Source organism: Thunnus albacares, chromosome 6 (genome assembly GCF_914725855.1).
Source record: "Thunnus albacares chromosome 6, fThuAlb1.1, whole genome shotgun sequence".
Taxonomy (NCBI): Eukaryota; Metazoa; Chordata; class Actinopteri; order Scombriformes; family Scombridae; genus Thunnus; species Thunnus albacares.
In genome coordinates, this window is record NC_058111.1 from 35,532,286 (window position 1) to 35,546,714 (window position 14,429).

Here is a 14,429-nt window from a genome sequence, read left to right on the forward strand (position 1 = left end):
GGGTTCTCTTCCTTTGCTTTTAATGAGTTCCTTGTGTTTGACATGTTCTAGTCTGGCGATGATGGGTCGGGGTGATTTGTTAGTGCGGGAGCCAAGAAAGAGGACACGGTGGAAAGTGATCTGGTTTACGGTGTCAGGTGGGAGTTTGAGTTGGGTTCTAAAGAAGTTCTTGATCAGTGTTTCGGGATTTTCAGATGGGTGTTTGGGGATGCTGGAAAAGATCAGGTTATTGTGCATGCTTCTGGTTTGAATGTCCAATATGGTTTCTTTCATTATTTTGTTTTCTTTTGTGATCAAGTCCATTTTTTCCTTGAGTGTTTTGACAGAGGTTTGGAGGGAGTCGTTGGACTGTTCTAACTTTTCAATGTATTTGTGGGCAAATTCCAGGCTCAAGCGAAGCTCTTTTCTTTCGTCATAAAGTGTAACCAGTAAGTCAAGTTTTTTATTGATGGATTGTAGGACACTGACCTCGATTTCTGTTGTCTAAAGATCGAACTTTCAGAATTATTGCAATTTCAAAGCCCTCCTAATGGAGCACTCAATGTCACTGTTGTTATTTTTCACTAGCTGCAGACCAAGGTTGTAAGAATTAACACCTAATCATAATACTTTGCCCTAGTTAACTCACCTTTTTGTTGCTGTTTGGTGATTAACGTTAGCTTTTTTTAGCTGTTAATTTTAGCCGTTTAGCTGTTTAATGTCTTCGCTATTGCGAAGCAAAGTGTTTAAGGACAATTGGGCACGAGCTTGTTTTTGCACACACTTATGCATGGGACGTTGTGGAACCTCTTGCTTTTCATTTCGGCACCCATGTTAACAGGTTAGAGCAGCCACACAGCCCCTGTGAGACGTGCATCTCATGCGTGGCTGCTGTGTTGTGTCATCTAGAGATTCAAGGTCTTGCCTATTTTCTCCGCGTGACGCGCGCAGTTCTCAGCAGAAATAGACAGGGAAAACAACAGAAAGCAAGCGTGCAATACGCAGCATTTCAGCGACGCACACAAGCTGCTCACGCATCCTGTGTGTCCCAGGCGGGATGGCACTTTTCCCTGATTGGCCAAAGAAAGTGAAAACGTCATTTACTGCAACAATATTTTGGTTATTGTGGACTTTATGCCAGTGTAGGTAAGATGAACCTTACGTTTCAATGGTGCAACCAAGCATCAACACAGTTTTAGTATTAAATGAACTAGTTTCAATGTATCATTAGTGTAGACTTCACATCCTAACTTAAGAGAGAACTTACACGCAGCTGGTGCAACAGGCTGCTGGTCCTGAGGGTAACTACATTTTATATCAGCTGTTAGAATGACAAACTTGAACTTGACTTGTTTATGGCAGTATTTAGTTTTCATTTTGAGATGGAAAGTTCATTCTTGAGCATTGTTTTTGTCAACTGCTTATAACAATGTTATAAGCAGTTTAGTAGCATTTCATGCCATGCAGCCTGCCTCAACAGATGCCCAGTGTCATGGAATTGTAGATGTTTAAATTTCCATTTTTTTCTGAGCACTTTAAGGACTTCAAATCGGCTTAAAAGTGTAGAAAACCATAATGTCCCCATGGTGTCCACTCCTTCTACAAGCTCACTCTGCCTATGATTTCATACAGGCCAACAGGGTACTGATACTGTAGTCATTCTGCTGATGCTGGTGTTCAAAGACACTTTACAAAAAAAGACTGCATGAGGTTTTTTAGTGTGTAGTGAAGGAATGTTACAACACAAACAGCTGCTGCCAGGACTGACCTCTGACCTGTATGCTGGGAAGCAGCATGTCTGAGCAGCAGGCCTGTTGATGGGAGAAGACACCATGCAGCTCAGAGTCAGTGATGATGATCACAGTGACTATAGAGCACTGGCATGACTAAACCATTTAACTTTTTATTGGCCTGAACTGATGTCTAATAGCTGGCATATTGATTTGCTCTAAGTGTTGCAGCTCTTACACCCACTCACAACAGGAAGCATGTTAGAACCACTTAGTGTGACTGTGTGTGACTGATGGACTGGTGGACTGAGTTTTCCACTTACATCATATGCACTGTAATGAAAGAAAAAGTTGAGAAAACAAAACATTTCAGGGAAACAAACTTCGGCTTTGAGTTTATCCAATTCAAAATTATCCATCAATTTTTACTTATGTTAACTTACTCCAAGTTATTAATATTATTTGACAACATCACAACTCATAATCTTTACTTATGTCATTTTACTCAAAGTGAGAGTGACTCAAATATGTGTACTCTGAGTAAAATTCTCATATGAGCTTATATTCCAATTTATTTTGAAATTTTATAATTCATTGTGTTAAGCTTTATCCCTGTAATTTAAACTTGAAACATATAAACATATCTAATTACACTCAGTTAACAATTAAAGAAATGCTTTTTGCTTTTTTAACACAATATTTTATTGAATTTTCAAGAACAGAAAATAAAAAAGAAACGATGAAATGACATTGATCAGAGATCTCAGAGCTTGGATACATTACAAGAACAACAATGAATAACATTAAACCAAATCAATACATGTACATTGATTAAGTCTTAATCAGTCTTGCTTAGCCATGTGCTACTATGCTATGCTAGGATAGGCTAGGCTATGCCCAGTTGTTACCAGTTTTGGCTGAAATGCAAGGCTGAAATGCAGTCTGATGCAGTGTGATGTGCTATTGTGTGTACCTTTGTATTTTGTATTATGTGTCCTGTGTCTTTTTTGCTTTGTACTGTGTGTTATTGTGCTGTTTTATGTTTTAATTGTGACCTGCCCAAGGGACTGCAGATGAAAATTAGTTATAAGCTAACTATGGTGCAGTACATCAAATGGTAACTTTTATGTTTAACACTGTACATGGTCCCAATAAATACAATACAACAACAACAATGTACCTGAGAACTATGGGAAATTGAGTTTATTCATGGGCAAAGTTTAAGCCCCACAAATGAACTAATTCATTGTGAAGTTCCAGTGGTACCTACACTGAACTTTCCCGCTTTGTAATGAATCACAGATTAGGATTCAAAGTTATCAGTTATCAGTACTCACTGTTGTTGGAACAAGAGACTACCTTGTTTGTTTGTTTTTACACAATTTCAATTTTTACTTTAATGCTGATCATTTGTTTTTAAGTTCTAACAGCTCGTAATTGTTGTTCATGTCAAACAATATAAGTTGGGGTGTTTACAGTGTGGAGGCTAATGTCTACTAACTGTCTGGACCATGCGATCTCTGATTCCTGCCTGTAATGTCAGTGATTAAAGTTTGAAGCTGAATATTGCCACATAGCAGTTTTTTCAGTGACAGACATGCTTCCTACTTGTGATCCCATTCCACTGCCTCTCAGGCAGGTCAGCTGCATGTCATTGTAAAGACTCCTGTACACTGCAACAGCAGCAGTCTTGCAGATCCGCTGCATTTCCCACTGTGTGAGATGGGTCCAATAAAGTCTTGTTTGCAATCTGTGTCATACTGTACAAAATCAAATTTGAACCATGTCAGATTATTTCTGCTGAAATGCAGAACTACAATGTAAATACAAAAAAAAAATGCAAGCAAAGACGTGTCATCAGCTCACATCACACTTAAAATGATGCTGTCTGCCAATATTCTTTCAATCATTTCATGCCATATTCTGATTGGTTTGTTCGTAGACGTGGGTCATAGCAGCAGTCACACTGTGGGACTTTGGTCCTAAATTTGTGCCTTCTTTGGTCTCCAAGGCTCTAATTCAGCAGTCAATGAACAAGTCTTACAGTGCAATTTAGGATCACTTTGACAAAGTTTTCATGTTTCTCTCACAATTATGAACTTTCATCAAGGGCGGACCATAGCGTGAAGGGGCCTTCAAGCAACTGACTCAAGAGAGTCCTGGGAAATGAAGAGAAAATCAGTGTGCCATTATCTTCTAGTTGTTACTTGTGGCCACAATATTTGCTGTTAAATACTCTTGCCTGAAACCTGCAGATTTTGATTTATTAGGCCATGCAATTTTGAAGAACCGTCGATCGAGTTGAAAGTAGGGAGGAATAGAGCATAAACGAGAGATATAGAGAAAGGGATAAGCATATGAAAAGTAGTTTTCCGGATTGAACTTTCACAGAGGTCCATTTGACTGGAGGGACACTTGAGAGAAGGAACTTGAAGGAAGTTATCTCAGCTTTTGAGACACAAGGACTAAAAATATTTGTTGAAGTCAGGTCATTTTCATTTTGTCAGGTGGAAAAAAAGAGGAGTGTGTCCTTGCTTTATATACAGTACGTACAAAATAATTTAAAAAGTTACACTCAACAAAAAAAAATGCTCTCTGGAGTCAAGTGCAAACAGACTGTCTTGTAATTTTCTTTGTGGTTTCCATCTGAGTCCTGAGTATAATCAAAAGCCTTGATATTACACATGACACACATGAGTGGTGTTCACACCTCTGGAAATTTTTCTGTCCACTGAGCTCTCTCAGTCTGTTTTCTGTCTGTATCTTCCACTGTGAGGGAAGACAGACATGTCTGGCAGGCTGTGACACTTGTCTTCACCCTCAGGTAGTTTGCTTTGGCTCTATTACAGAACACAATCAGAGCATGTGTCCAATAGGCTTGCCGTGGTGGTCGATGTTACCGGTGTTACACAGTGTTGGGACATACACCGATTACATTACTTGCCCACCACCTATACCGTAGTTTTGCTTTTTTCTATAGGAGCAAACCCATTTATTTCATTTTCGTGAATCAGTGCCCACATTGATCAAATCAAAAAACTCATATTTGTAAAGTATCAAGCGTGTTATCAATACTTGGTCAGACAACAGATGCCACAATTATAAACTGACAGTGTCTGCTCCGGGAGCGTCTCCAGCTGCAGCAGAGTTGCAGCAAAAAGTAGCAGAGCGAGACATCTGTTCTCCATCCTGCTGCTGTAAACAAACGTAATGCTAGCTGTTAGCGAACAGCTGCTCTCATGTGTCCCTGGGTCTCGGTGCTTGTTTTCGGCAGCAACTCTCCCGCTCCCTGCCTGCTCAGCCTGCTCTTGGTGTGTCTCTCTCCGGATGGTAGGCAAATTGCTCCAGTTCTGGTTCTAAGCGGCGGTTGTCCTCTGGCTCGTCCACGTTTGTGTGCGCTGCAGCCTGGCTGTACCCGCTGGCAGCAGCCTGAGGCCCGCTGTCACTAACTCTTAAATAAGGGGAAGATCTAAACTAAAAATCATATGTTAAAGATCAAAGTAAGCGCTCAACAGATAAGCTTCACTGACGAATATCTTATTGTGTAAAATGTCTGGTGTGACCGGTAGCACCGGTGTTGTCACGACTTTATTAGTTGGTGGGAAAATTTCCTCACTATGGCATCCCTAGTGTCGAATGTTCATCCTTTTTGTGGATTAAAGCTATTAATACTTTTGCATGTAGGCATCAGGTCAGTCATCATACCTGTGTGGATGCCAGAAAGGTACCAGGGCAAAGTACTCAAGCCCCCTCTTCATTGGCCATGGTACTGATATAATAATTAACACATCAACATGAACAAATAAGCATTTCTCTCTGTTTTCATTTTCTTGGGATATCTCCACTCAGGCCCGATTATGATGCAGAGGTCATTCAGCAAGATTAATATTTTTAACATTTTTACCAGCCCTGGATGGAAAACAAAAATATTTGACTCAAGCAAAAGTACTGTTACTTAAAATACATTTTATCAAAGTTAAACTAACTAAATAAATAAATAAAAGTAAAACGTTGCTCATTTAAAATATACTCTGAGTGAAAGTTACTTACATGGGACATATGCTTTTTGTGGTTTTCTGTTATTACATCCTGTTATGATGTCAGATATCTATCTTAAACATGGTCAGAATTCCAAAACTTGAGGTTATTGTATGTAGAAATGCTCCCTGCAAGTCAAAAGTCAGGGCTTAACCTTGCTATGAACACTTTGTTTGCAATGGTTCTTTCTGCCTTGCTGACGTCAAATCATTGCACATGCCCATAAACAGCCGTCCATTCTGTAGCCTTGGTTGCTAAGGTTTTTCCTTATGTTGTTTGCAATGTCCACTCTCAAATTTCAGATTTAATTTTGGCTTGAACCAGTATTGCTGTATAACTGAACGCAGATATTCAGTGATGCTGGTACAGGCACATATTTTAAGGCATTCCTGATTAGAGGCTCAAAATATGGGTGGAGGGAATGGAAATTCATGGAAATATCCCTAGCACCTCATTTATCACAGCAGACTGACCACTGCAGCAGAGGAAACTGCAACTGAAATGTAATATCTGAGAGAAGCAGGTGTAAAATCACCACTGTATTTATCAGAGCTCATCACACAAGGCAACACAAAACAAAAGATTTTTCACAACTTTACCTTTCAGTTTCCTGCAGTGACTTTCTCTGACTTTCAATGGCTCACAGCAGCTCCAGTCCATTGCAACATGATTGGAGCAGCCAGTAATAATTAAGTACGCTGTTATATATTTGTTTACAGTAAGGCAAAGAGTTAGAGAGTTTATCAAAACTCTCCTGCACAAAACTCATCAGTACTCTTAGTAAATACTTGAAAGATTTTGCACCCCTGAAAGTAATTTGCAGTGACAGGCTTAGTAAATATCCCCTATTGTCACAGTTTTCTTTCATCATAAAGGCCAGAGCCACATCCAGTTCAGAGAGATCTCTTCTCCCCACACATCTCCAGTTTATGGCTTTTGTTCCATTTTCTTTGTGTTTTTACACACCCATGCAGCACAGTTTCACTCATACATTCCCTGCCTTAGGAACCATGACATCACTGGCCCTGTGCGGTTTGCTCAGTCCTGACAATGACTTTACAGATTTGTCCCCCCTATATGTTTTGATTAATATGTTGTAAATAAATTACTTTGAAAAGGTCCCTACCCTGGACCAGATTGTGAAGAATAATCATACAAGCATGTACAACAAGGTTCTCCAGGACCTCAATAGATGGTCGAGCCATCCCAACTCACTACAAGCCCACGCTTCAGTAATCAAAATGAATCTATTACCCAGAGTCAACTTTGTCATTTCAATGCTCCCCTTACCCCTTATGGTCATTAGTGCAAACTCCACTCAGCAATCTATAACTTTATCTGGAACAATCTGCAGCCCAGAATAACACTTTCCACTGATCAATGGAGGATGCTTAATGGGGGGCTTGCAGTCCTGAATTTTAAATTATACTTTTGGTCCTTCTTGTTAAGACCTTTGATTTCTTGGTTTGATCCCAAGGCAATTGTGTCCTGGAGTGCCTTAGAGGAGGAGACAGATTTACATCACCCTTGGAATGCTCACACTTTCTTCATTGATTCACCCAAATTTAGGGTGACATCAAGAGGAACTCTTCCTGGAAAAAGGACTTTAAGTAAGGACACAAGCAAGGACTTCTTCAGATTTGACAGGATGAAGGCCATCCTGTCATCAGTTCCCATTGTTTGTCATCTATCTCTTTCTTTTCTACATCTCTCTGTCTGTGGTTACACATACAGCTATATATAGCTTTTATATCAGGTTAGTGTGGGGTGGCTGCTCTGCAGGTGCACTTGATTTGACTGTAACTGCGGTAACTGGCTGAATTTGCACTCAAAATGCTGTTAAAACTTTAATTTATAATTTCCACTGTAGCCTCTATGATCATTGAAAAAAGGCACATAGAGTCACGAGGGAGAGTGCACAGTTAAAGCACCCAAAATAATCATCACTCTGACAAATATATTTTTGATAAGTGAGGAATTGATATTCAGTGGTCATAAAATAGAATTTTGTTAACATTAAAAAAAATAGGTTTGTTTAAATAAATGTAGTATGTTTTATTGAAGCTGAACTAATAGCTGTTTAAGCTTTTGTATGAATTAATTATTAATTATGAATTAATTTTGATAGTTAAAAGTAGTGAGGACTAGGTTAATAGGTAACAGTGAGGACTGCATCTTCATTTTAACTTTTGGTTACATTACACATGTATGTTGTTTCTGAAAGTTGGAGTATTGTACTGGATCATGTGACATATGCTGAAGGTAATGAACCATGGTGAATGATGGAGTTTGTCATTAACAGGGGTTTAAGTAATTACCAAAAGTGAATTTTAGTAAATCAAGAAATGACAACATTTTGTAAAACAAAGAGTCTACCCTGATAGCAAATTTCCTTTGGCATGCATGTTGGCCAAATGAACAGCAAAGATGTGGCCCACATTTGGAAGTGAATGACAGCCATATCCGGCCCAAGGGTACAACAGCTATGAGTGAATCATAGCAAAGCCAGACTTCTACCAGGAGTAAGCCAAATACAAGAAGTTGATATGGCTCATAGCTGGGCCTGATATGGAATATCTGTATGGCTGAGTTCTGTTAAGGCCTTATGGCCCTTATGTGACCCACATATGGCTGATATGCCTTAACCGAACCATAACATAGCCATATTTATCCCAGAATTTTACCAAATGGTCTATACTTACTATACTCCAACAATTTTAAAATGTCAAATTGGCAATTTACCTGTTTATATACGAATTTCCCTAATAAAGCAAAGGTTATTAAAAGTAGTAGTTTAAGTCTTGGTTAATAAAAGTTTTTGACCCCCTTTATGGGCTACTAATACAAATGTAAAAAAACAAAACATGGGTAACATTGAGAGGCAGTGCAACTAAAACGGATAAACTGAAGTCTTTTAATTGTCAGCTTCATCAGCTTTTTTTTGTCTTTGTCTCCTGCCACTGTCTCTGTCACCAGCCAGGTGAAGCCACTTAACCATCAGTACATCAACCTCCTTATCTGAAACTGTTGCTGTTAAAGGATTTCATCTGACAGCACCTTGAGAAGGCAGAACATGAGACAACAGCATACACACACACACACACACACACACACACACACACACACACACACACACACACACACACATATATATATATATATATATATATATATATATATATATATATATATATATATATATATATATATATATATATATTGTAGCGTCCGCCAGGACGTGTTCAAATAACAGGCAACTGATCGGCACTGTACCGTTTATTTAGCTGAACAGGATGGGTTACTGTTGGCCGTAACCACGCCAAAAAAACAACAATAATGTAACTCGAATTCACAGAACTGTAGCTGCTGTCACTCGCGCCTCTCGCTCTCTCCCTCACTCTCCTCCTCGCGCACGCGCACACGCACACGCACACTCACATCCCTGCCCCTCCCCTACTCACTCCCTCTTAACATGTGGCTACCAACAAACGCTTAACAGTACAAGAACATTAACAGGGTCGCTACACTGCCCCCCCCTTACAAAGTCCCTCGCCCCGAGGGGTCGCATGCAAAGTCTCTGAGGTGGGCTGGGGGCTTTCTCTGTCTCTGGGGCCGCCTTGAAGTGGGTTGCACCTGCACTCTTGGACTCTCCAGTTGATGAGCAGGAGTTGTGTCTTGAGGTGTGGGGGTGTGTGCAGGGGGATGTGAGGGGGAATGTGAGGGGTCGGTAAGGGAAACAGCCAGAGAATCTGGGGGTGTGGCTGTCTGCTTCTTTTGGGAATGTGCAGAGTGTGCAGGGCGCTGATGAGGGCGTGCGTCACCTCTATACGGGGCCAACCTATCTCTGTGGAGAACAACCCGCCTCCCCCTAGGCGGCAGCTGGACCCTATATACTACCTCCCCCAGCTTCTCCAACACCTCACACGGCCCACCCAGTGACAGTCCAGCTTGGGGCACCGGCCCTTTTTTCTCCGTGGGCTATACACCCACACCAGGTCCCCAGCCCCAAAGTCTCCCCCTCTGGCCCTCAGGTCATAGTTTCTTTTCTGCCTCATACCCGCCTTCTGCAGCTGGTTACGGGCAAAGGCATGAGCTGACTCCATACGATCCTGAAGCCTCCTAGCGTACTCTGGGCCAGGAGGAGCTGCTGGGGCATCTGGGGGCCTGCCAAAAGCCATCTCTGCTGGCGTGCGCAGTTCTCGCCCTAACATGAGCAGGGCAGGTGTGCATAAGGTTGAATCTTGCACAGCCGACCTGTAGGCCAATAGGACAAGGGGAAGGTGCATGTCCCAATCACGCTGATGCTCTGTAGTGAGGATTGCAAGTTGTTTCGCCAGAGTTCGGTTAAACCGTTCAACTAGTCCATCACTCTGGGGGTGTAAAGGTGTAGTTCGAGTCTTTTGCATGCCCAGCCGGTCACACATAGCAGAGAACACAGCCGACTCAAAGTTCCTTCCCTGGTCGCTGTGGATGACCTCAGCTGCCCCGAACCTGGCGAACATGCCCTCCACTAGAGCATCAGCAACAGTCTCCGCCTCCTGATCTGGTATGGCATAGGCCTCAGGCCATTTTGTGAAATAATCCATGGCAGCCAAAACATACCGATTCCCTTTATCTGTGCGGGGGAATGGGCCCATTATGTCTACTGCCACCCTTTCCATAGGAGCCCCCACCGCCAGCTGCTGGAGCTGGGCACGAGACTGCTCCGGGGGCCCTTTATGTGCAGTACAGAGGTCACAGCGGCGGCAGAAGTCCTCAACATCTCTCCTGAGCTGACCCCAGTAGAAACTCTGCCGGAGTCGACGAAGGGTTTTTGAGACCCCAAAGTGTCCTGCTCCAGTTGTGCCATGAGAGGCTTTTAGCACCGACTCTCTCAGTGCCCTGGGGACTACTACCTGCCACCTCTCTTCTCCTGTGGCTGGCTCTCTCCAGGCTCTTTGAAGCACTCCATCCTTCACTTGGAGAGCCTCAAATTTTGAGACCAGTCCTTTGGTGGCAGGTGAGCATCCTGCAACCTCATTCCACCGCGGCTTTTGTCCTGACTCCACCCACTGCAAAACAGGCTGTAAGTCAACATCCCTTTCCTGCTGTACCTTCCACTCCGTGGAGTCCACAACCTGTGCACCTCTACAGAACAGCCTGTTTCCATTAAGCTCTTCCTCCATACCAAGCTCTTTCTCCCGAGCCTCTCTCTTTTCACAGTACCGGCAGCCATCAGAAGCACAGGGGCGCCGAGACATGGCGTCAGCGTTGGTATGGCGAGCTCCAGCCCTGTACTCCACTTTAAAGACGTACGGTGCCAATTCCTCTAGCCAGCGTGCAATCTGCCCTTCTGGCTCCCTGAAGGACATTAACCATTGGAGGGCTGCATGGTCAGTTCGGACTGTGAAGGGAAGGCCGCAGAGATAGTACCTGAAGTGTCTTATTGTTCTCACAATAGCAAGGAGCTCTCTGCGTGTCACACAGTAGCGTCGTTCAGCTTTGTTGAAAGTTTTACTGAAGTACGCTATTACCTTCTCCCCCTCCGGTCCCACCTGGCTCAGCACCGCACCCATCCCAACATCACTGGCATCAGTATCCAGTACAAAAGGCAAATTGGGGTCTGGGGGGGTGAGGATGGGAGACTCTGTCAGGGCCTTCTTCAAAGAGCTGAAGGCTTGTTCACAGTCAGAAGTCCAGGCAAAATCACAGTCTTTCTGTTGCAGACGGAACAGAGGGGCAGCTATACAAGAGAAGCCACGCACAAACCTCCTGTAGTAGGATGCCAGCCCAAGGAAGCTTTTCAGCTCTCTCACATTAGCGGGGACTGGCCAGTCCTTCACTGCCCGCACTTTCTCCTCCAATGTGTTGATGCCCTCCTCCCCAACTCTGTGGCCCAAAAACTCTAGTTCTTTTCTCATGAAGCAGCACTTGTCTGGGTGTAGCTTCAGTCCTGCAGCTGCTATTCGATGTAGAACTCGCCGCAGGGCCCCTAAGGCGGTCTGAAAGGAGCTGCCGTGGACCAGGATGTCGTCCAGGTATACCAGACATTCCTGCCGGGGAATGTCTGCCAACACCTTTTCCATCAGCCGTTCAAAGGTGGCTGGTGCGTTGCATAGGCCACAACAGAGGACTTTAAACTGCCATAATCCCCTCCCCGTACAGAAAGCTGTCTTTGGCCTGGCTGAGGGGCTCAGGGGCACCTGCCAATACCCGCAACGTAGGTCCAAAGAGGAAAACCAGGATGACCCGGACACCAAGTCGAGGCACTCATCAATGCGGGGCAGTGGATATGAGTCCTTCCTGGTCACGCTATTTAGCGGCCTGTAGTCCACACAGAATCTCATTTTTGGACTCTTTTTTTTGTTGACCATCACGACTCCCGAGGCCCAGGGGCTGTCAGAGGGCTCGATGATGCCGGCCTCCAGCATCTCATCTATTGCATCGTCTGCAGCTGACTGATGTGCCAGGGGAAGGCGCCGTGGGCGTGTCTTAATGGGTTGTGCATCCCCTGTGTCAATTTCGTGTTGCACTAAGTGTGTCAGCCCCACTTCTTCCTCTGACAGTGCAAAAATGTCCTTAAATTCCACCAACAGCTGCCATAGCTCTTCCCGCTGATCAGGTTCCAGGTTAACGCTGCTGCGTTCCCACACCTCTTTAACTGCTGCCAGTCTGTCCACCTGCCCTCCCGCTGTTGGTGGCTTGATAGGGGCAGGTGGCTGTATATCAGCTGTGGCATGGGGGGTAGGGGCAAGAGGTGCAGGAAGGGGTGGGGGGCTTGAACGTGCCTCTACTGTTCTCACGGTTGGCAGCTGTGGTTCAACAGTTTGAGCAGGGTGTACCATTGCGACTATGGGACCCCCTGGGAAAGCCAGTGTGTTCTTCCCCAGGTCCAACACACACTGGGCAGCCCGCAGAAAGTCCAGTCCTATTATGCAGGGGTCCTGCACTGCCGCGACCCACACCCTAAAGGTCACCGCTAGCCCCCCCACCTGAATAACCACCACCCATCTTCCCAGCATAGGCGTTAACTCACCAGTCACAGTCCTTAGCCTCACAGCAGTAGGTATCAACTGTGTCCCCACTGGGACCATGTCAGGTCTCAACAGCGTAGCAGTGGAGCCAGTGTCAACAAGGGCAGTGCATGGAGCCCCCGCCAGGGTGACAGGGACATGGCAAAAATCCCCTGCGTGGGTCCAACCCACCACCCTTGCGGACTCAGTGGTGTCATCTGCCTGCAGGGGGTCTAGAGTCTCGCTCCCCCGTTCAAGCTTCTGGGCTCTGTCTACCAGGGAGGAGGTAGGGTGGGACATAGGGGCAGGGGTCTGTGCCGTCCCGCTTACACAGACCCTGGGTCGTTTCCCTGAACATCGATACGTTTGGGGCACCGCACACTGATATGGCCAGCCTGGCCACATACCCAGCAAACAGGGGCTCCTCTGCGAGGACGGGTGTTGCTGTGTGGTGATTGCAGTGACACAGCACGGATCATTTCAGTCAATTCAGCCACCCATGCAGGTTTTTCTTGACCTGGGCCCTCCTGTACCACGGATCTCACAACATGGCTGCCCCCATTAAAGTCGCTTTCAGGCGCCCCTCCTACGACCTCTCTCTCCAACGCCAGCTCTAGCGCCTCCTGCAGAGTGCAGGGATGTGCCAGCTGAGTCTGGATGCGCAGCTCCCTTGGGGTTATGGCTCGAATGAACTGGTCCCTTGCCAGCTCGCACTGTACCTCAGCGGGCATGTGGGCATATGCTCTCCTTGCCAGGGTCTCAATGTCATTAGCCAATACACGGAGCGGTTCACCCGGTTGCCTCTGCCTGCTTGACAGCTCCGAACGCAGGACACCAGGCTGGCAGCATTGTCCAAACCTCCGTTGCAGCGCCCCAACTTAGGCTCCGTAGTCAGCTCTCTCAGCTGGGCTGAGGAGCAGCAAACATGTCAGTGCTTCTTCAGTAAGACACATGGCCAGCTGGAACGCCTTTTTCTTTCCAGACCAGCCTGCAGCCTGTGCTAACAGTTCGAATTGTGCATGGTAGGCCTCCCAGTTCGCCTTACCGGAGTATTTTGGCGTTTTCACTTGGAGCAGGTCACAGTTGCCGCCAATTCCGGTGCGCGCCTCCAAGCCTGGTGAGTCGAAGCCGGCAGCAGCAGCCATGTCTCTCGCTGTCCGTCTCAGGTGAGCGACATGCTCCGAGGTGCGGCCATACTCGTTCACATAATTAGGCTCACCCGCACGCCAGCTGTCCATAAGCACCTCCTCCTTGACTTTCGGACGGGTCCCGGTCCGGTCCCGCTGCGCCGCCATCACCTTAGACTGTAGCAGGCAGCCGAGTCCAACTAGCTGCTAACGGTGAGTAGCCAGGGAAGCTCCGGTGGTTTAACTTCTGACACCAAATGTAGCGTCCGCCAGGACGTGTTCAAATAACAGGCAACTGATCGGCACTGTACCGTTTATTTAGCTGAACAAGATGGGTTACTGTTGGCCGTAACCACGCCAAAAAAACAACAATAATGTAACTCGAACTCACAGAACTGTAGCTGCTGTCACTCGCGCCTCTCCTCTCTCCCTCACTCTCCTCCTCGCGCACGCGCACACGCACACTCACATCCCTGCCCCTCCCCTACTCACTCCCTCTTAACATGTGGCTACCAACAAACGCTTAACAGTACAAGAACATTAACAGGGTCGCTACAATATAT